The following is a 16,808-nucleotide window of genomic DNA, read 5'->3' on the forward strand; positions in this document are numbered from 1 at the left end:
ATAGAGGCCTAAATAAACACAAAACTTATCCTCGTCTAATTAGCCTAAGCCAAAAGATTGAGAGATACAGAACCACAGACTCGAACCATGGTATCCAACCATGCTATCTACCCTGACCAGTCCTTAGAATCTCCGAAGTGATGCTCGATTTGAGTATAGATCCTATGTTTATAGTAGTACAGGCCCAATACTACCTTCCACACCTATCCATAATCTCCTCAAGAATCATCTCATGTCCTCTAAGACCTATTCACAAAATACTCCTGAAATTTGCTCAACAGAGAAAACAACTGCACCAGAATACTCTCTAGGCTATCCTAGGATTCACCCACACCCCTTATCCATCAGGTGCTGAAAAACTCTTCACAATATCAATTAGCCATTCAATGAATATAATCACATGCAACAGAGCTCAGATAAGCTTCGAGTAACAGACTCATCCCTACAACGGTTGGACTCAAAAAAGAGCTTTGAACTAGGGTCAAATCTATCACTCTGAGATTATCCAACCTTTTTCACATGTGACTTGACATATTCACTCAATGGCTAACTCACATCACTCATGAGTTCCACAAAGCACAAAGCAAGCAGCATTCGAGCAAAGAAGCCGACTTGCACTAAAATGCAACAAAATCAGACACGTCCTCACACAAAATCCTCGATCTCCGTCTCCCAGCACCACAGGTACACCTTCACCCTGCCCTCACTCTCTCAAGAGTGGCTAATCATTCCTCGCACTGACCCGCTATACACTTCACCCGATCATGAAACTTCCACCAACCCTGCAATACTCGTGTATGCTAGCTATACATAACACTGGATCCTATAGACAGTCAAATACTCAGTCCTACTCTAAGCCTACAACTAGACAAGGAACATGAAATAAATCCAAACCAAATATTCTCAAGCTATAGAATCTTAGTTATGTACAACTATGATGCATATGCTAAGCAACTACAGTAATGATGTCAATTTCACATAAAGGAGAATCCTAGGCTATCAGGCATCATATAATCAAGCAATTCTATCATGCAATCCCTAAAGATCCTTAGCTTATCGCTAGCATGTTGTTCCACATATAACAATATCAAATAAGAGTATGGTATTTTAGGGTCAACTTACTGGCTCCAAGTGATCGTACACATTGCATCCTCCTTAAGTATTTTTGAAAACTATTCGAAAATCATTTTGAAAATCTTTTTCCTTAGTTTGAGACTGGATTCACATGAATGTTCCTCCAATACACTCAAACCAAGGCTCTGATACCAACTTGTAACATCCCAAAAATTTCATAAAATTTAAACTTTTCAAACAACCCTTTTTCTATAGAAGTATTTACAAAAAACGTTGTTCCCAAAACATTATTTAAAAGTTAGAATCTCTTTCAACATAGTTTTCAAAATGTTCACATTATACGAGCTTCCCAAAAATCATAAGTCCAAAACACGAGGATGTGTACGGTCACGCCTTCACCTTTCCACGATCTATTGAAATACCTGAAACCATAAACCAAAATTGTAAGCACGAAGCTTAATGAGTTCCCCCAAAGTACCAACACCCAAACAGATAACATATACAAATAACAGCACGCATACAGAGCCTTTAGTCTGACTGAACCGCCTCACAAGGCCTACAGTCTATTTGGACCGCTCCCGATCCTTCGATGTGACTGGACCGCCTCGCAAGGCCTACAACCTATCAGGATCACTCGCCGGACCTTCGGCCTGACTGGACCACCTCGCAAGGCCTTCAGTCTATCTGAGTCACCCTGGGTCAATTGGCCTTCAGCACAAAGTAGGACCGCCTCAACCCGACCATACATACACATGTCTACATATACATAACTCATAAACACATAATCAATCAACAGTCCAAGTACTGATCATACAGATCAATAAGCACATCATTATCCTATCTACCAGGATACTGATCTAACAGATCATAACAACATAGAAACATCCTATCTACCAGGATACCGATCTAACAGATCATAGCAATACAATAGCATGAATAACAGGATATCAATCCAATGGGCTGGTATTGGTGCCTTCGACCTGCAAGTACGGTGAGGACAACTTGTTGTATTACATGTCTAAGCCCATAACTATAATATGTATGTAGTTAACCTGATAGTAGCATAGTCCTTTTGGGTTGCCTTCACCAGAACAATCTAATAGGATGGATATTTAAGAAAGAGGCTATTTGTGATTTATTAATATATATTAGTGTAATATAGTAATGGAGAAATCATATTATTTAATTAGTATTGATCAAGATTCAATTTGGAATTAATTTAGTGATCAAAAGAGACTAAATTAACGGGGTCTAATTATGTAAATTAGTGATACATATGGTTTGGTTTATCAATCCATGCCGGACTAAGTTTATGTGAGACTCCATGAAGAGTTAGTCCATATGGGTTATTGGATCATAAGCCTAAGTGTAAGAATTAGGGTTACATATAACACTTGGAATTCTACACTATATATATATATATATATATATATATATATATATATATATATATATATATATATAACCCCTTGGCCAAAATCGTACACACAAGTATTCTAGCAAGAGTATAGTCGATTTTAGGTTCCTAGAAGCTCTCTCTCAAGCCCTTTAATTGTTGGTGGTGTTTGTGACTTATTAGACGCATCACACTTGAGGTGCTAAGCTCTTGAAAGGCCAAATTCAATAAGCTACAACATAAGGTAATCTTCTAATTAGTTTTTATGATTCATATATCAAGTTGTATGCTACATAGGCTTCATGATTTGGAAAAATGTAATTTGCATTTATAACTAGAGAAAACTTAGATCAAAAGCATTAGGGTTGTATGTGCACCATAGGGATGTTATAGCGCTCAAAACTCATCAATGGTATCAAAGACTATGGTAGTTTTTTGTTATATTGATGCATGGTTGTTTTTGAAAGCTGAAAAACTCATATTTCTAGCCTCTGACTAATGAACTCGACGAGTCCAATGATCTGACTGGACGAGTTCACCTACATACTGGAAACTCGACAAGTCCAGTTCATGCACTCGACGAGTAGAAACTTCTGCTTGCAGATTTTCGAGCTTTTTGGCCAGAATTGGATTAGGATCATTACCACAAATTTTTTTGAATCATAAAATTCATTATTTATATGGTAGTGATTATCCTCATCGAATTAAAGGAAAATTATCAAATTTTAAGATAATAAGTTGATTATTTATATTATTTGATTTGAATTTCCTTACCATGTGAGTTAGATTAGATCAACTTGGCAAATAATAAATTATATGATAATTGAATAAATTATATTTGATATAAGTTGCTCTTGAAGAGAGTCATAACTTGTCCTCAAGTTATAAAATATGAAAAGTCTCATTCATGAAAATTTAACTCATAAGTTATGGAAACCAAGAGTTTTGAAGAGTTATAAAACTTGCCCTCATGTTTTGGAATTTGTATAGTCTCACTTATGAAACATTTAATTCCAAACCTTAGAATTTTAACAGATTTAAATTCAACCCCTTATACTATTATAATATTAAAAGTTAATACCTATATATGTATGTATGTATATATATATATATATATATATATATATATATATATATATATATATATATATATATAAGGGGGTATAAGGAAGTTGCCTATAAAATGACGATTGAATGGGTGTCCACTCTTACCCACTGCTTTCTTGATTGGTGGAGGGTCGTTAGCCGAATGAGTAGGATAGGGCATTAATTCTCATTAAAAGTATAATGATAATTATAAAGTAACTAAATGTTTTTATGAAATTCCCAAACTTACTTTAGGAAAAATGTGAAAATTATGCTATTCCATGAAATTGCACTTTGCACCTTGCCAAGTTGTTAGTGGAGCGTGTGTGGTTAATCAGCACACTAACTCGGACTATCAAGGGTGGAAAAGGGTAGCTTGATGTTTGTCATAGATCAATGGAACATGTGTGGTTAACAGACACAATGATTAGGTGATAAATGACATCAAGAGTACCAAGCACATTTGCATGGTTATTCACACCTTGTTTGTGATCCTTGGTATCCCAATCAAAAACTTGTAGGGCATAATCGAGATTTAAACATGCCATTGAAAAGTTCAATGAATCTCAAAAGAATCTAGGAATTTCAATTCATTTAAAACTTAATAATCAATTTCATTTTTCATGGTGGAAGTTGGTAAATCATCATTTACCTACCTTCAAATATTTTGCAATTGGATTACGACATCCCCCTTCTGAATTGTAAAATATTGTCTTAGGTCCTAGCCTTAATATTTCATTTGGGTGTTATATTAAGGATTCCTATATAATCTAAACTTTGTCTTTCTTTTTCAGATGTCTTCCAACACCGCTTCTGGCTCAAACCCTTCTAGCTCTTTCTCCCTCATGAACTTGTGTGGGAGGATCATATTTGATGGTTCGAATTTCAATGATTAGATTTGGAACATTAGGATGGTCACTCATTATGAGGAAAAGGAATATGTCCTCTACAAAGAGCTTAAGGAGATTGACGAAGCAACTACTACTCCTGAAGAAGTTACTGAATATAGGACTCATGAGAAGGACGCCACAAAGGTGTCATATATCATGTTAGCCACTATGACAACTGAACTTCAAAAGTCCTATGAGGACTACTACCCTTTCGAGATGCACCAAGACTTGATGGAAAGATACCATCAAAGTGCTTGATAGGAAAGGTATGAAATCATTTCCTCCATGATTACAACAAAAATGAAGGATGGAGAGTCCATCATGACCCACTTGCAAAAGACGCAAAGGTTTGTGGACCGCTTGCTAAAGTTTAATGTTAACTTCGATGAAGAGTTGGCCATTGATATTATCCTACACTCTATGCCTCCTTGTTATGATCATTTTCATATGACTTATCATATGAATAACGAGGAGGTCACTCTATGCAAGCTTCAAGGCATTCTGACAACTACTGAAAGTAGTTTAAAAGGCAAATCCGTTTTATCTACTCCTACTGCTACTGCCCCTGTTCTGGCAGTTGGATATGGGAAAGGGAAGAAGAGGAAAGCTCCTGCCAAGAGCCACAAGGAAAAGTCCCATGATGGATCCTATTCTAGTGGAACCAAAGGTGGTTCTGCTACTCCTTATACCAACCAAAAGGAAGCAGAGTCTTTCTGTCACACCCCCGGACCAGACGGCGGAAATGTCCGGAGGCGAGTGACTTCATACATTGAGATAACAAACTTACCTTGTTTACATATTGTATTTGTTCTTCGAGTTACACAAAAGATACATAAGTAGAAAGCTTCAAACTACAACTAAATAGTCTTGCATCGGCGTCCCTTGTTACCTGCTTACTAGATCCCTTAGAATACAAGTCGTTTTGAAAAGCGTCAACTAAAAAGTTGGTGATTTCATAAGCATTTTTGTATAAAACCGTTTACACTTGTTTAGAATCGTTCTCATTGTACTTTCAGAAAATCCGATATTTTCTATGAAATCGTTTGAAGTCTCTCCTTGAAAATCATGGGTATATGTGTATGTCATTACTTTTGTTCATCCTTATAAGGAGTGATCTTTGAAAAGTATTGTAATTTGTGAAAACGAGTTGTGTCCATGAATAGTTCTTTTGAATAGTAATAGTCAACCGTCTCCAGAAAAATCCATTATTTTGAAAAAGGAAATATGGTGGAATATCTTGTTCCTCTTATCGAGAAAATTGAGTGCGCGTTCTAGTTTATCGTTATCGAAATCGTAGAAAAATCATTTTCTCCAGAAAATCCTATATTTTATGCTATAAAATATTCGTAAGCTCTAGTTTATCGTTATCGAAATCATAGAAAATCTTTTTCCATAGAGTCCTATGCTTTTTGATTTGTAAAATAGCAGTATTACAACTATATACTTGTTAGGAGGAAGAGTTAACATGGAAATAGTGGACATTCTACGCAATGAAAAAGGACAGTCAACACAACAAATGCGGACCATCACCTATCACTTATAGGATAGTCAACGCAAAGTGCCAAAATTTATTTATGAAGTTTTCCTTACATAAATTTCTAATTAATAAAACATATTCTAGTGAGTCGTTATAATCATACTAATCTGAAGGAGTTCCTGTTTTGGCGTTTCTCGGGCGCCCTCGGTTTGGAAAAGACATTTGTCACCTTAGACTAGCCTGTCTAGCTGTAAAGAACAACGAAGGTGCGGGGTGTCAACCCCGTATAGATCTATACACAAATTTCTGCTCTCCCTCCATGAGACTCTAGCTATAACTCCCTACAGGACTTAGACGTACACTAATATTTCATATTTAGTGTACTTTTGAGATTTATATGACTAGAATATTAACAAACTTTTGAGCAATCATTAGAGATCCATTATTTGTTAGATAGATAATGAAATTCGTACTTTTTGAATAGAAATATCGTTCTCGTTCGATACCGTTGATTGTGCTCGTTAACTGGGTGCTCGTGTTCGTTCCTTTTCATTTATTAAAAAGTGAGTCATTGTAGTCAAGAGAAAAAGTGTCAAGTTATAATTTATATAAATTTATAACTATCAGTTATGACATGTATGTTCTGTTTTATGACATATAGAACATTACTTATGTTCTTGGAGGTTTTATGACAGCAATTTATGACATGCAAATATTTCTGTCATAAAGGATATATTTGTATATTTTCTTAATGCAAACTTTTATATCGAATATTTATAAAATACCGCCTGATAGCTTGCAATTAGTCACAAAGTTTCCAATTTTGAAAATTTCTAGAATTGGTGTCCACATATCAAGATCCCTTTTTTTAATAACTTTTATCTCTAGACATGAAAGCATAGATAAAGGGGCTAACTTGGACACACCCAATAGTTGGGGGGCTCTTTTGTACAAAGTATCCTCTGTTCTTTACGAAATTGAGAAATCCTACGTTCATGAGTATATTACTAAAATATTAATTTAATAATATTTCACACACACATAAAAACATATGTATATATGCAATCATTTAAGAATTCAGGCAAGATTTGACTTGTACTCTCCCCCAAAAACGTTAAAACATTGAAAAAATTAGGGTATGAAGCTCACCTTAGTTACTTGCTTCGTGATTTGAAGAGATGAGGAGGAGTTTCCAAGTTCCAACACTTGGGAGTTCTTTTGAGTTTGGGAGAGATTCACTATACTTCGTGAGATTTGGGAGAGATTCGATATACTTGGAGAGATTTGCATTCTAACACTATATGGCTCCTTAGGAACTCATATTGAACACTTAGGTGTGTTAGCACAAATCTTAGAATATTCCTTGCTTACTTGAGGATGAAATTTCCTAGCCAAAAAAAAAGGCTAGTTGTGACATCATCCCCCCATTAGAGGGAATTTCGTCCCGAAATTCTTTCGAAATATAGGGTCATGGAAGAGAAAATAGTTGAGAGTACTTTTCAGTTATTTGGTCTTTGTGTTCCCAAGTGAATACTGGCTCACGTCCAGCGTTCCCTTAAACCTTTACCATTGGGATGCGGCTTTGTTTGGTGTGCTTAACCTTTCTATCCATAGTCTCGATAGGTTGATAAATTTTCAGGAGATTCTAGTCCACTAAACCTTTTCTAGTGGGACTTGAAGGATTTTTTTGCCTGACAGACCCTTTCTAGGTTCGACACATGGAACACAAGATGTATGTTACTAAGCTTGGAAGGTAGTTGGAGTTTGTAGGCTACCGGACCGATCCGTGCGAGGATCTCGAATGGTCTGGTGCATCGGGGAGTTAGTTTACCTTTCCTTTCAAATCGAGTCATCCTTACCTGAGGGAAGATCTTTAAGAATACCCTGATCCCCTACTTGGGATTCTAAGGCTTTAGTCTGCTATCTGCATAGCTCTCTTGTCTGCTTTACGGTGTTTGGGGTCATGTTCGGGTTTTGACTATTCTTTTTGTGGTTTCTTGAATAACCTTGGGTCTAAGGAGTGTGCTATTGAGTATTTGTCCTCTTGTCAGTTGGGTATCTCTCAACTCAGCCCAACATAGGATGATCTGCATTTGCAGCCACGCAGGGCCTCGAAGGGTACAACTCCTATGCTCGGGTGGTAGTTGTTGTTATATGAGTACCTAATTAGAGGCAGGTGGGTATCCCAACTCTTTCAATGTTCATTACACATGTTTCTCTTTGGGGTGTGGATCCTTTTTTACCTCGTTCTTGTCAAGTGGGATTTCTAGGGCGTCGGTGGTTCGACACTTATGAGTGTTGAATATATGGAATGTAAAATGTCTAAACTGAGCTCTTAGGTTAATCAAAGGCTATGGGTCATCGGACCTTTCTTGGCGAGGCCTTTTGAATGGTCTTCTAGGGATCGGAATCATGGTGTCGTAAAAGTAGAGTTTTATGGGCCTTAAGAGTTGGTACTACGGTCACTAAGGTTGAGTTTGTGTGATGTAGTTACTTTATTAGTCCTTGATTATCTTGGGAGTTTTCTCCCTAGGGTCTTTCCAAGCTAATGGTAGGTCGGCCTTTTCTAGTTCCTTGCTGTTGGTTGATCATGTCTCCAATTCGGGGTAGGGAGTATGGATCCTTGAGGATGGGTTTTATTTGGCTTAATCGTAGTCGGTGGTGCCTATGGTAATTTTGTCTTTCTCCCCTTATGAGTTAGGTAGGTGCTTCCTGTGGTTAGGGACTGGGTTTGATGTTTCCTTTACATATTATGTCGATCTTATGATCAGACACTATTTGTTCTTGTGACCGTGCTAAGTGGTATCGGGTGTTTGGTCATTGAGGTGGTTCCAGGAGTCGAGGTGATTTTATCTCCGCTTAGCACATGGTTGAGGTTTTCTAAGATATTTTAGGAATCTCTGGAGGAATGATGGAAGCCTTTTTTATTCCTTTTTATGCCCTTTTGCTCCTTAATTTTCAATCTTTGCTGGGTCTAGGGAAGGGCGTGGTATTTCTTACGCCAGAACTTAGGCATCTGGTTGATAGGGATTTCGTCGTTATCGACTGAAAGAGTTTTTTTATTCAGTTGAGTAGGGCGAAAGTCTATTTGTAGAGCTCGATGTTTGTAAGGTGAGAATCAAGCCTATCTGTGTCAACTGATGACATTGGACTCCTTGTTGTTACATCAATTTGAGGAGTATTGGTTGTTAGGAATGACAGGGTGTTTTATGTTCATGCTCCTATCATTACTAGTTTTGTTTTCATTGTTATCATTCAGTCTATCTTGTTTATGCTTGTTAGGTGTTCTAGTGTTCGTGTTCTTATCGTTGCTAGTTTCGTTTTCGTTGTCACCATTAGGTTTATCTCGTTTCTTCTTGTTAGGTTTTTTGGTGTTCGTGTTCTTATCATTGCTAGTTTCATTTTTCGTTGTTACCATTGGGTCTTTCTCGTTTCTGCTTGTTAGGTGTTTTAGTGACACAAAGGTGCTGCTATAAGTCAAGGGTATTCGTAATCCGACTTCTGCCAGGTCTTTCCACTATAGAATTATGTGACCCGACCACACATACTTAGGATTTTAAAAGGTAATTGACTTAGGGTTCTGTCCAAATCAACATTCAAACCAGGGACGGAAAATGATGCGGAATTGCACGCTCTTAGTTTATGGAATCCTAACTATATACGATACCAACGTTCATATGGAACCATTCATGGTCTATTAGTAAGGATTCTCTAGCTTCTCCATCATTTACGGATTCGCTCGAATGGGGAAATAGTTTTTGATTATGTTTTCAATTTGCAAAACCTTTCTGTGAAAATTCGTTACATAAAGTTGATCGTTCGAAACGTACCAAAAATCTCGGTAAGGTTTCTTGTCGTCTCTTCCTGTCTACTTGTCAACTCCCTCGTCAGTCATCTCTGTTGGACAATTTCTCTTGAAATGTCCTGTTGCACCACACTTGTGGCTAACTGGACTTACTTCTGGGTTGAGTGTCGGAGTGATGCATGGGACCAGAGCCCTATAGTAGCGGGAGGTGTGTCCTATCTTGTTGCACCTTTTACAACGAAATGTCTGGCAGGCTCCCTAATGATGGTATTTGCACTTGTTGCAGGGTGGATTGTTCCCAAGGTATGATTGTCTTGATGTGGGAGGAGTAGGGTTAGTAGGGGGAGGTACTGGTCCTGCTTGTTGCCTTTTAGTAAGCCTCTGAGTCGAACTACCTCCTTTTTCGTTCCCGAACTTTCGTTTCTTGTTCTTAGGTTTAGATTTTTGAGTGCATCGGTGAGTTGTTCTTCGTTGGTTTCCTTGGTTGTTGTTACAGTTGAAGTTAACAAAACTGCTTCCAACTTCGCTTGTGTCGTTGGCAATGAAGTATGCCATGACGACTGTCACAGCCGTTGTTACAGTGGCTTCGAAAGTGGCGGAGTCTATTCATAGGATCGTCGCATGGTCAGGGTACTGGTTACCTTCATGAGAAGACATAACTCTGTTGCACAAAAAAAGTGAGCTTGTGAGTACTCGTAGTTAGTTTCAAGTGAGTTTACTCGTGTAATGTTAACGTACTGGTGTTAATTGGGTCAACCTACATCCCCATGATGCAGTTATGGTAGAGGGTGGAAACATGTATTGTCTGACGTAAAGTCCATCTAAATAGCACATAGATAGCACTATAGTTAATGGATTCGGTTGTATGGATTCTTGGAGGATGCACTCCTCTTGATTTACTACTGCTGGTTGCGATTAAGGGCATTACGGACCTAAGGCGAGTAGTGTGGTGATCAACTTTTGGGGCGCAAAGTGCTTGGCCATTTCACTTATATTAAGGTTGCCCTTTTTGTGGTCCTGACGCTACTAAGGCTTTCCTAGCCTTGATTGCTATGAGTTGTGGTCTCCAAATGACCATTTCCTCTTTTAAGGAGTGTACATGGTCTACATAGTTTTCTGGTCCTACTTGTGGGTTTCGTAAGGCATTTGAAATGGTGTTCCTGTTACTTATGGGGGATCGGATTTACACTGTTGCACACTGGGCTTTACTTATGGTCTCCATTACTTCATGACGGAGGGTTGGAAACCGGGGGTCAATTCGGGTTACTTGTGGTCTAGACAGAGGTGATGCCTGATTCTTGAGGGTGTTGTCTATCAGAGTTCGGTTCACGTTGATTGTAGATGGGATTGTCTTTTGTGGAGATGTGCCCTGAACCGGGTAAGAGTCAATTGATCAACTTTTTTTTGCGTTGGTATCATTTTGTTTCTAGGTATGTTCATTCCAGGGGCACTTATATCGGGTGGTTACGTATCTGGGAAGAGAAGGATGAAATGGTCTCGAGTCTACTCTTAGTTGGGCAAAGCTCATCAAGGGTTTCCTTGGCGATTTTATCCTTGTTAGGTTCTTAGTCGGAATTCTTCCATTCACGATTCATCCCTTGGTGTTCCTTAGGATCCACTTCTGGATTTTCCTCTTGGGCTTGTTTTGGTCTCTCCTTGCCCCATCCGCAAATCATCGTGATAGGGTAGTAGAAGTCTTGGTGAGGAATTTCAACTACGTCATTTGTACAAGAGTCGTGGCTCGAGATATACGGGGATAGTTAGGTGTGAGGGGGGTTTATAGTATCCTAAAATACTCCTATAGTATTTTAAACTTGATGTTCGAATTCTAGTATTCTCTTGTGCGCATAGTTGTTAGGTTTTGGTTTGTTGCGACACCACCATCACTCCTAAGCACATGTTGGTCATATCTCAAATAAATATAGTTGATCAGGCTATATCAACCTATAGTTACTTTTGCTTTCTTCTCCTTATGATATTGGGTTAGTAATTATGTATACTTTTATAAAATACTTATCTTCTTAAAGTATACTTTTAGACAGAGTTCGTTTTAGTCTCATTGTATTTATAGTTATATATCTTGTATGGCTAGATATACCAGTTCACTATAAACAATGCTCTGATACCAATCTGTCACACCCCGGACCAGACGGCGGAAACGTCCGGAGGCGGGTGACTTCATAGAGCAATATCATAAAAATTAAATATAAATCAAACAGAGCAATCCAAACATCATACATTGAGATAAAAAAAAAACTTACATTGTTTACATATTGTATTTGTTCTTTGAGTTACACAAAAGATACATAAGTAGAAAACTTCAAACTACAACTAAATTGTGTTCCATCAGCGTCCCTTGTTACCTGCTTACTAGATCCCTGAGAATACAAGTCATTTTGAAAAGCGTCAACTAAAAAGTTGGAGAGTTCATAAGCATTTTTGTATAAAATCGTTTACACTTGTTTAGAATCCTTCTCATTGTACTTTCAAAAAATTCGATATTTTCTATGAAATCGTTTGAAGTCTTGCCGTGAAAATCATGGGTATATCTGTGCATGTCATTACTTTTGTTCATCCTTATAAGGAGTGATCTTTGAAAAGTATTGTAATTTGTGAAAACCAGTTGTGACCGTGAATAGTTCTTTTGAATAGTAATAGTCAACCATTTCAAGAAAAATCCCATATTTTCAAAAAGGAAATATGGTTGAAAATCTTGTTCCCCTTATTGAGTAAAATTGAGTGCGCGTTCTAGCTTATCATCATCGAAATCGTAGAAAAATTGTTTTCTCCAGAAAATCCTATATTTTCTGCTATAAAATATTCGTAAGTACTAGTTTATCGTTATCAAAATCGTAGAAAATCGTTTTCTAAAGAGTCCTACGCTTTTTGATTTGTAAAATAGCAGTATTACGACTCTATACTTGTTAGGATGAAGAGTCAACATGGCAATAGTGGACATTCTATGCAATGAAAAAGGACAGTCAACACCACAAATGTGGACCATCACCTATCACGCATAGGACAGTCAACACAACGTGCCCAAATTTATTTATGAGGTTTTCCTTACATAAATTTCTAGTTAATAAAACATATTCTAGTGAGTCGTTATAACCATACTAATCTGACGGAGTGCCATTTTTGGCGTTTGTCAGGCGCTCTCGGTTTGGAAAAGAAATTTGTCACCCTAGACTGGTCTGTCTAGCTGTAGAGAACAGCGAAGGTGCGGGGTGTCAACCCCGTATAGATCTATACACAAATTTCCGCTCTCCCTCCATGAGACTCTGGCTATAACTCCATACAGGACATAGACGTACACTAATATTTTCATAGTTAGGTACTTTTGAGATTTGTCTGACTAGAATATTAGCAACCTTTTGAGCAATTGTTAGAGATCCATTATTTGTTAGATAAATAATGAAATTCGTACTCTTTGAATAGAAATATCGTTCTCGTTCCATATCGTTGATTGTGCTCGTTAACTGGGTGCTCGTGTTCGTTCCTTTTCGTTTATTGAAAAATGAGTCATTGTAGTCAAGAGAAAAAGTGTCAAGATATAATTTATATAAATTAATAACTGCCGGTTATGACACGCATTTTTTGTTTTATGACATATAGAACATTACTTATGTTCTTGGAGGTTTTATGACAGCAGTTTATGACATGCAAATATTTCTGTCATAAAGGCTCTATTTGTATATTTTCTTGACGTAAACTTTTATATCGAATATTTATAAAATACCCCCTGATAGTTTATAATTAGTCACAAATTTTCCATTTTTGAAAATTTCTAGAATTGGTGTCCACATATCAAGATTCTTTTTTTATAACTTTTATTTCTAGACATGAAAGCATAGATAAAGGGGGTTAAGTTGGACACACCCAATAGTTGGGAGGCTCTTTTGTACAAAGTATCCTCTGTTCTTTATGAAATTGAGAAATCCTACGTTCATGAGTATATTAATAAAATATTAATTTTATAATATTTCACACACACATAGAAACATACGTATATATGCAATCATTTAAGAATTTAGGCAACATTTGACTTGTACTCTCTCCAAAAAATATTAAAACATTGAAAAAGGTGGGGGTATGAAGCTCACCTTAGTTACTTGCTGGGTGATTTGAAGAGATGAGGAGGTGTTTCCAAGTTCCAACACTTGGGAGTTGTTTTGTGATGAGTTTAAGAAACTCTTTGATCGTTTAGATCTTATAACAGGTAAATCACGAAAGCAAAAAAAACAGCAATATAAAACACAAGAATGAATCTGAATATGTCGAATGATTCAATTGATTCAATCCTCAGCAGAGCTCGATCAAGAACTTCCGTTGTAGAGGATATTAGGGTTACAAAAGATAAAGATCAAAATACTTGACAAGATAATTTCCAAATCTTATGTCCTAGGATGCATGAAAGCACCTATAAATACAAAACCCTATAAAATAACTCATGGATGGACAGGCGCATACCGGAGACTAAATGGACTAAATAGTGAGCCCAAGACGCAACACCTTCTGGACCTAACAATCTCCCCCTTTGCGTCAATTGGAGCGAGACTATCTCTTCGGCTTGATGGGTCCAGCTGAAGGAACTTTCTTAGTGGTATCAAACAGACGTGGGATGAGAGCAAGGATGGTCTGTCTGAAGCGAATGTACCACTGGATCATGTCATCGATGTACCTCTTGTCATCTACTGAATTCTGCTTGCATCGATGAATGATTCCCAAAACATGTTCCAAGCATGCAGTGGTGTAAAGATGTTTGTCAGCCAAGGTGAACAGGCATTTTTGGCCTTCGTTCCTTGTAAACATGACAGAATTCCACTTCGGCTCAATTTTTCCCATCTGCATCATGTTCAAATCACTAGCAGAGCCGACAGGAGAAATAGTAGGCTTTTTCTTGAAGATGCTAGCGATCTCCTGATCCATCTTGACAACCTCCATAATGTAGCATCCGAGCATCCTTTTGAAGTGATCAACAATTGGACCATACTCAGCTTCGTTGGTGAGGAGGATGTTGTGCAAAATAATCCAGTCATGTGGATTCAGGTTGGGAAGATCAGCAAGTGATATCGTGTGTTCGGTTTTAGTAGAACCCCTCAGCACTTTGAACCGAACGTTCGTGAAGTTCCCCTCACGAAACGACTTGAGGAACCAAACGTTGATGATTTTCTGAGCGTTCCAAGTTTGATACTGTGGTTGAGCAGACTTTAGATAGAATTCAACGAGTTCCCTATCAACCTTTGGATGAGGATGAGGGACATCACAAACGTTATCAAAGGCATGAAAGATGAAGGCTTTTCGGGTCAGTGGCATGTCGAACTGAGAATCGACAGAGTTGATACAATCCAATGAAATCACTGGTTCGAGCCACAAAATGCTCGGAGTTTCAATTGCCTCTTTCAAAAGCTTCTCAAGAGTCCACAGAGGAAAAAGAGTTTTTCTGCTCTCAAGAAGGTCATGAGCCTCCTTCATTTTTCTCTCGTTCGCCTCAGCCTCTCTGGCAACACGAGCGCTCATGTCAACATCTTTATCACGACCTTGTTTCTTTAAGAGATCTGCAATCGTCTCTTTATCATCATCATTGTCTTCAGCAATTTTCTTTCCTTTTTCTTTGACACCCGAACCTGAGGCTTGACCTGCTGGAGGAGGTTCGGTTGCTTTAGTTGCTGTAGAAGTGGGAGGCGGTTGGGACTGAGACACATCTTCTCCCCCTTGTTTCAGATTGGACACGAACTCCAGGAGCCCTTCTAAGTTTGCTTAAGAGAGCAAGGGCAGGAGCAAGCTTTTCTGCAAGAGTGCGCCTCACCGAGTAGTTCAGAATCGGATCATGGGCTTTAATGATGTTGGAAAGGGCAGCATGGACATCCGAAACACATGAAGAAATAACTTTTTGCTCAGATCGAAGAGATTCAACTTCCTTTTGAGAATGGAAAAGTTGAAGACTCTTGACCTTGAGAGCAGTGGTTTTACGAGCGAGAGCGTCCATTACTGAGTTTTCGACAGCTAGGTCTTCATGCAGCTTAGTCAGGCGCTCCTTAATAGTCGCCTTAAACGATGTGTTGTCATCACTGAGAGATTGACGAAGACTGGCAAAGACTCCAGTTCGGAGGCAACTAAAGTGGCCAGCTTGTTGACAAGAGAGTCAAGCTTCTTTTTATTGGAATCAACAGTTTCCTGTAAAGACTGCAAAATAGAAGAAGCGTCAACAAATAGTTTTTCGACTTTTTCGGTCGCAGCAGCACATGCCTTGGTGGAGGTGTCAATAGCGGCAGTGGTAGAGTTGATAGAGGTTTCATGAGCCTTAGTAAACGTATCAACAATCCCCTGAATAGCAGCCACTGAGATAGCAGAGTGTGAGGAAGAAGAGGAGGAAGCAATGAGAGAATCGATTTTCTCATGAAGCTCCTTGAGATGCTTCTTGGTGACTGGAGCATCATCATCATCATCGCTTTGCATTTGATACGGACTGTAATAGACCGAGTCAAATGTCATGTCCTCTCCTCCAAGAAAAGGTTCTTCATTACCTGCTGAGTGAGCAGGAGATGAGGGTGATGGTGGAGGCTCGGTTGTGGAAGTAGGTTCGGGTACGGATGTATGTTCGGTAGTGGGAGTGGGTTCGGGTACTGAAGTAGGAGCCCCCGTATCAGATACGTTGGTTCTAACTCCAGCGGTGGTTGTTGTGGTAGCTTCAGTGAAAATGGGAGGTGGTACAGGGATAGAAGTGGGTGGTATTTGAGTAGTGGAGGTTATAGGGGGAATGGAAATGGAGATGGAGATTGGGGGAGGAGAGACATGTCTAGTGGAAACACGTACCTCAGGGGTAGGCGAACGTGGAGGAGTGTTACCACGTAGGGACTCTTCAGAGTCTGAACTCTCTTCCTTTGATTCATTGGAGGAGGAGGCAAGAATAAGCTTTCGCCTAGGTTGAGTCTTCCTCTTCTTTGGTGGAGGAGATTGAGCTGCTTTGGAGGGTTTGCGTTTCTTCGGAGAAGGACCTTTCGCTCCTTTGACAACCTTCTTGTCTTTTCCCTTGTCAGTCTTCTTTCCCCTGGGAGCAGGCCAATCAACATCATGAAT

Source organism: Lactuca sativa, chromosome 8 (assembly GCF_002870075.4).
Source record: "Lactuca sativa cultivar Salinas chromosome 8, Lsat_Salinas_v11, whole genome shotgun sequence".
Lineage (NCBI taxonomy): Eukaryota > Viridiplantae > Streptophyta > Magnoliopsida > Asterales > Asteraceae > Lactuca > Lactuca sativa.